An 8,178-nucleotide genomic window follows, 5' to 3' on the forward strand; every position below is an offset into this window, starting at 1 on the left:
GAGCATATACTGTGTTTCAGGGACTGTTTTAAATAGTTTCTAGGCAACACTGCATTTTTTTCCCTCAACAAATTTATGACATGGGTACTAATTTGATCTCCATTTTATAAATGAGGGGAATGAGGTCTAGAAAGGGCCCACTGGATTATTCACAACAATCACTCTTAACCAGTGATGTCACCGAGGAAGAAGAAATGATATAAGAGAGCATTTAATTCAGGTGTTTTTCACCTCTCATAGCACTTGGCAGGTATTTGATAAATGTTGGATAAAGTGAGTTGAAGTTTTAAGTTATGTTTTACTGAGGATCGGGTGCACGGAAACGCTGAATAACACCCGGGCGTCTACAGAGGATAAAGCAGATGATGCTAAAGAGTCAGAAGAAGCATTAGAATAAAGAAGCTTCATGAAGTGAAAAATAATCTATGCATGAGCGTGGGTAGACAAGGTAACTTTGTGTAAAAAGAGAAATACTTTGTCATCTATTCCTGTGTCTCACCAGCTCTTGAATTTCAGAAATAGGTACGAAAAAGTTAAGCTTATAACGGTCATGAAGCCCATGGAAAAAATTCCTCATTCTTGAGGTTTATATTTCTTGCAATTGTCTATTTCAAAAAATTTCAAATATGAATCATACTGTTAATATTATATAACCATAAAAATTTCAGCAGCAAGTTATTGAAACAAAGTAGATGATGGGTGAATCACTTTGGGGTACGATGTGTGTGTGTCTGTGTGTGTAGAGGTATATTGAATTATTAAATGCTAAAATATCTTCATCTGTTTGATACTAAAATATATGAACAACTGCCTTAATATATGGACAACTTAAAATATATGGCAACTTTTCACTTTATATTTCAAATATAAACATGTTTATTAAACATTTATTGACTTTCTATTATGTGCTAGACATTGTGGCAGGCTCCAGGATGTCTCCATATATTTAAAATGAAAAAAATTTGCAACCTTCTATTTACAGTTTGTTACTTTTTGTTTATGAAGTCTAGAAACACTTAGCTCTACTCTTTTTCTCTAATTGTAGAATTTCGATATCTACTTCTTTTAAATTAATGTAAATTTTTGTCAAATATTTTCTGAATGTTAGATGAAATTTGTTGCAGCCTCAAACCATTATTCACTATGTTTATTATAGTGAAGCTGAATAAAAAATATATTTTCCTTCTTTGAGAAAATTGACAGTATGCCTTTAAACTTTAGTACCAATCCAAAGATAGCTATGTTGGTAGGATGGAAAAAAATTCTGTTCAAGAACTAAAACCATACCCTCTCAGACAATGGGCCTAAACCACAGATAGAATGAAAAGGTAGATAGGAATGTGCAAAGATAAACTGACCTAAGGAATATCAATAGTTATTTCTGCAATAAATGCCTTTTTCAATCACGACCGTCCCCATAGAGGCAGAGGGCCCAGGAAGAACATTAATCTAATTCAGTATTTTGGAAATCCTCTTAACACATGAACTGAGCCACCTCCCCTACATACCCCTTCATCTACATTCTCTAACTCATAAATAGCATTATCAGCCTTCTAGTTTTTCCAAAATGGAAACCCCTAGCTATTCTCAAGTCCTTTCCCTCTCCACAGCCAATCAAATGTGAAATTCTGTCAATTCAGCTTCTGAAAACTGATGACTTCATTTCCTTCTCCACTTCTTCCTTAATTCAAACGTCCACCTTCTAACCTGGACTAATGCGTAAGTCACTAACAGCCCTCCCTTTCTCTGGTCCCCTCTGCCCTTCCAGTCGATCCTCAGTGCACGCAAGTTATAAACCTGACTTGTCAGCCCCTCAATAAAAACCTTTTAAGTGCCATCCAAAGAATCTAAAGGATAAGAATCTAAAACAGCCTCTTTATGGAACTCAAGTGGAGAGACTCATGGCTTGTTCACTGGTCTTTTCAGATCCAGGCATTAATAAAAGAAAGGACACTGGTATTCCTAAATATTTTTACCACAAATTTCTTACTAATGTATATTTATCAAATATTTAGAATTGTTCCAACTATAGTTTTAAATTCCTTCTAAAATATATACATACACATCACAGATTATATGCATTATATGTACATTAAATATTTATCTATATTTACATTTTACTGTGTTTTGAAAACTTGGTAGTATGCTTTAAACCTTAGCAGTAATCTAAAAGGTGGCCATCTTATTAGGTTGCAAAAAATGTGGCCTAAATACCCTAGTTTATAATTCAGCAAAGTGCTTGGAGGAGGCCCAGTAGGAATGATGAATGGTAAAGATGCAATTATTACTCAAGTCTCATTTGTGACAGTTGACTTCCGTGATATTTATCTTACATTTTTCTTTTTGGCTGTGTGTGTGAGTGTAATACACCTCGTATATTAGCATTGGTCCATCTATTATTATATTGGCAGCAGGAGATTTTCATTGATTAGTTTCTCTCTATTTGCTTTTTCTTTCTCTAAACCTTCATGCTGTAATGCAGAAGATTTATTTTCAATGATTTATTAAAATGTAATTCTAAGGTGACTCCTTATCAAGGAAGTAATCTGCAGGCTATCTTTGTTTAAACTTGCAACCTGCTTTGTCAAGGAAAACTGCCTATGAAATTTTCATTATAACAGACAGCTTTTCATAATGAATGAAAAACAGCTATTATGATTGAAAACAAATTGCTCTGAAACATATTCTTTGAAACAATGTGCTGCTTAATTGTATTTTTTGGGGGGGGGCAAAGGCAATTCTATTTAATTGGTTACATTTTTCAGTTCTATAAATTAATTTGCACTACCCAATATCACTTAATTTTTCCCTAGGAAAGCTTTTGCTTGCCCTAGCAATATTATAACTGCTAATTCAATTACACTGAAATTGTTTAATAGAAAATATAATTGCTTATTCATACAGAATACCCATTAAAGAAGTGCAAAAGCGTGAACCCAAGGGTGAATGCATATTAATACTTTGAGAATAAAGATGGGAATGTTGTGCAGAGAAGGTGCTGGCTGATCTTTAATTGTTCATCACCTGCCTCCAAAATAATATGAATGGACCCAAACTAAATGACCACTCATTACAAGTTTCAATTTAGGAGCTTGGCTGGGGTCAGCAGATTGCTTATGCTGATGGCAATGATTTGAAGTTGTGATTACCATAAGCAATTTAAATTTTATTGATCTCCCCTTCTGAAAGTTGTAATTGAGCATAGATGTTGGACCCAGAGCTCTCCAAACTAAATTGTACTCTGAAGCCCTTGCTGGATTCCTGCAAGAATCAATAAGCAGTCAGTCACATTAACAATGAAATAGGTCCATTAACATACGGTGCTATTGGTGAAACTTTATTTAGGAAGGGTGTTAGTTCACTTCATTGTTTTATCAATGAATCTTGGCTGTACAAGGAAAAGTATTGCTTTAATATGTGTAATAAGCTTGTATGAAAATAAAATTATCTATTATAAATATGTGGAATATGACTGGGTAGGCAGTTGAGTCCTTCATGAGAGTCGTTGTGATTCATGTCATCATTTTCCCGTAAACAGAGGTTTCGTATGACTGGAATTGCAGCTTGCCTGCTGCAGTGCTGTGCAGTAATTCGGAATTTTTATTCCTCTTTATTAGATACAAGGTTTCCCTCCATCAAGGTTAAGTACATCTCGAAGTCTCCATGATGGGTGGTAAGTAGCGCCTTGTTAGGGAAGCTATATGACCTGTCCTGCTGAGCCAGAGACAGAAAGCTGGGAATTCTAACAGAACTCCAAAGGTTCCATGCAATGTGGGACAGTGTTTAATACCTAAAGCACTACCGAGCTTTGGTAACAACTCTGGCCTACCTATTATTATCAAATTATAAAATGCCTAAAGCTATAAGAGTCTATTAAAACTTTACGACAAACGGTATTGCTTATTTTTCCAAAATTAATCAGTTATTATTTGTCTCTTCCATTCACTTCATAACTAAATGATGGATGGCAAAGTCTTGAGGATTGCCAACCTCCTAGAAATTTTTAATCTCAAGAAGTGTGAGGATAGTACCATGATATAAAAAGTTTCCTGTGCATCCCATGAGTTTTGGCATGTCTGGATTGCCTACTGCATGGAGCCCTCGAACTCGACACAGTGTGGTGGTGGAGGAAGAAAATGGAATAAAAAACTTTTCTGTCCTTGGGGCTAGCCTAGTGGCCAAGTGGTTAAGTTCTCATGCTCCACTTCAGCAGCCTAGGGTTTGTCAGTTCGGATCCTGGGCATAGACCTGCACACCACTCCTCAGGCCATGCTGCAGCAGCATCCACACAGAAGAACTGGAATAACTTGCAACTAGGACATACAACTATGTACTGGGGATTTTTGGAGAAAAAAAAAAAGAGGAAGATTGGCAGTAGACGTTAGCTCAGGGCCAATCTTCATCACCAAAAAGAAAAAGAAAAGAAAAACCCTCTGTTCAATTTTTATTATTTAAGATTAATTTAGCCATAGTACATATAGCCAAGTTTTATTTCTGGATTTTCCTTACTGAGTAACCTCTAACTCAACTGGGATTAGGAATGATGATGAGGTGGGAACAGAACGTCAGATCAAGAGCCAGGGAATAAGGTAGAGAATGTTATCTGATCCAGAATGTGGTGCAGGTTTTTGCTAGAGTATCTCAAAGAATTTTGTTACTCAGCTTCTCAACTACATCTTTCGCCCTCACGACCTTGATGATGTACACGGAACCCAGTAGGAATTTTACATCCAATATGGCCTTGGGTAATATCTCTCCTTATGGGGAAGTTTAGTTTTGATTCATATCTTCCTCATGAGCAAGTTTTGTTTTAGGTTGTATACATGGCTTTGCTTAAAAATCTAAAACAGGAATAATGACTCACATGGGGCTATGGAAGAGGTATACTTTATGAATCTGAATGCTACATTTTTTTCACCACTTGTGTTATAGAAATACAAGGCTAAATGGATTGGAAATGTAACTAAATTTCTCTATGCCTCAGTTTCTTCAGTGGTAGAAGGATAACTATTGAAGACGCCTCATATATAATGTCAGTGTGGGATTAAATGAGACAGTCCATGTAAGGAATTTAGTATAGTGCCTGGTACAGAATGAGCTCTCAATGAATGTTAGTTGCTATTAGGGTGACATAACATCTGGGTTGCCTGGATAAGCTTGGTTTCTTATCGTGTCCTCTTATAATGGTTTTCATGAAAAACGAAATGTCCACTTGAGCTATTATTATCATTCAATGAAATGGTGAGTGGGAAGCAGGGTATGGCAATTTTATACCAAAGAAATCAGAAACAGAGTATTCTAGGAGCCATGTAGTTGGAGGATTAGAGTTCATGGCGGGCAAGGTGAGATGGGCTACCCAGATCACAGAGAGGTCAGACCAAATGTAAAGTTGCCAAGTATTTTTTCTTACCTTCCTTTTACGATCTCTGCCCCTCCTTCAAATGGTCTCTGCTCTGTACAGATAGTTGCTTCTTCGGTGTGACGTTCCCACGCTATTTGAGACTGCCTAGTGCTTCTTGAGATGGTGTCTAATTCAGGTCAGCTCTTTGGGAGAAATGTTTCATGTTCTAGGTGTTGTGGTTTTTGTTGTTAACCACCTCCAGCTTAATGGCTTCTCACCCATTCTCTACACCTCATCATTGGCAAATGATCTCATATCAAAATTCAGATTAAATTGCAATGGCTTAGTTTTTTAAAATAAGTGTTTATTGCGTGGATGATTAAACGAACGAACACTCATAGGGGAATTTGTGATTTAATAGACATCTGGTGAGGCACTCCTTAACCTGAATAAACCACTCTTAAAAGGTAACTTTTAGGGTCTGAAGCAGGCCATTAAAGGAACTATTATAAAGCAAGAAGCTTTCTGAGTGTCTTTTAAATCATATAGTATTGGTAATTATTTGACCCACTTGCCCTGTGGAAGAGATTTAAGAGAAGATTCAGAAGAAGATGTAGGATAAATGGGTGAAGTGAATGTTGAGCAAATTAACTAATAGTGAAACAAAATAAAAGTGATAAAGCCATAGGGAAAAAATCAAAATAAAGTGTGATTGTTTTGGCGACAACTGAAGCCAAGAAGACAACGAGTTATTTCAACAAATCGGCCTGGGTTCCAATGTCAGTTTCATCATTTACTGGCAGTGTGACTGTCAGCAATTTACTTAACTGTTGTAAGCTTCATCTGTAAAGTAGCCATAAAAAAATTACCCACTTTATAGGGCATGGGAATCATGTAAAAGAATCTATGTGAAAATACTTTTCATGCTGTATGGCACATGATGGATGCTTAATAGCAATTATCATGAAACATTTAATGCAGTAGAAACACAAAGTAACATTTCTCCCATTACAATTTTATTTTTCCCACTTTAATCTATATAATGCCGTAAACAGGAAAAGCTTCCGTGATTCATCTTCCTTCTTTTCCCTGGCTGGTAGCAGCTAGAGAAAAGTTTTCTGTTGTTTTTCTTCCTTTGGAAAAATGAGTAGTTTTTCTGGTGAGAGAGTGATTTCTTTTCCTCTCATGGTGATATGGTTTTAGATAATGATATGATTAATAATTCAAATCTAAGAGCCTATGATAATAATTAAGCAAGGGGCCTGTGTATTTTGCTGAAGAGCAAGAGTAATGCCCAACCAATAAGCTATAAATTGTTGGAATTACATCGTCGAGTAAAGTAAAGCAGCCCTTCGTGAACCATGTAGCATTCCCTGGATTCCTATGCAAAGGTACTCATTGGGATTACTATAACAAATAACCTCAAGACTTCAGCACCTTCACATATCACTTATGTGTTCTCTAGTCAAGCGACAGTCAGTCCCATGTTCCTGATCGGTACAAGGCTTTAAGTGATGACTGACATCAACAATCCTTCCATCCTGGGGCCCTGAGCTTTGTAGTCATCTGCGAAACATGTGATGTTATCAAAGAAATTAGTAGATAACGTTACAAATAAAGACAGGAATTCTCAAAGAGAAAGTCCCTTTGATTCCATCTGACTGCTTTTTATGAGCCCTTGCCTCATTTTCCCCTGTGCACGTTTACCTGACACAGCAATGCTGTGTGTTGTACAGACTTGGAAAGACAAACTAGAAATACTGTGCTCCTGCACCAACATGGCCTCTTAGCAGAGAAGTGTGTGCAGGATGAGCCTGTTCTCCAGATGTATCCTAGATGTGAGACTAGAAGCTTTGCTTATTGACTTAAATCTGGGTAACGCCGAAGTGAAGGATGGTTGTATGATACATACTCGAACAGAGAAGAAAAGTTCTACTGACCAATCGGAGATTGTTTTTAAGTGGAATCCTTTTGAACTCAGTTATGAAAAGCAAGGTGAAGAACATGAAACTGTTTCTTTATTCATTTTATTTTCACCTGCATCTTATGGGAAATTACGACCAATCAGATTCAACTTGACCCACATCTTGTATTTTAAGGTCTAAGTTTAACTGATTAACATTTAAATAGATTGGAGCTATTAGTACACAAAATATGATGGGCTTTGTTCCTAGGAATTTTACGTCTCCCCACCCCTTCGACCTTCATCCTTTCAGCCACTCTTTCATAGTCTTTGGTTTGTATGTGCTTTCTCAGTTAATACATAGCTAATAGCTCTTATTTTTCTTATGTCTTTAACTACTTAGGTGTCTCTGGATGAAAGGGTAAAAATTCATTTTAATGGAAATACTTGTGTGTATTTAAAGACTCAATTGCTTGTATGTTCAGGAATGATTAATTTGTAAAATAAACTGATTACTACAGTCATTATATATTTTTTAGAAAGACACACACTGTTTCTGATTTCTGCTCACATGTATTGGCAAATAGTCACATGGCTGTACTGAATCTCAAAGAAGGCTGGCAAGTGTACTGTAATTTTGTGCTCTGGAAAAAGAAGAAATGGATTTATGAATGATTCAGGATCTTTGCCTCACTATCTCTCTCACAAGAACCCTGAAATTTTTAAACAACTGTGTAGGTTAAGCATAACGATCCCGATAAAAAGTGAAAGATTCTACTTTATGTAATTGGACTTTATTGTTTTGAATTTTTTCCAGTTTTATTGAGATATAATTGACATATAGCATTATATAAGCTTAAGATGTACAGCATAATGAGTCGACTTGCAATGGGACTTTGACAGAACCCTTTGTGTAGAGAGAATGTTGTTATTG

Source organism: Equus caballus, chromosome 6 (genome assembly GCF_041296265.1).
Source record: "Equus caballus isolate H_3958 breed thoroughbred chromosome 6, TB-T2T, whole genome shotgun sequence".
Lineage (NCBI taxonomy): Eukaryota > Metazoa > Chordata > Mammalia > Perissodactyla > Equidae > Equus > Equus caballus.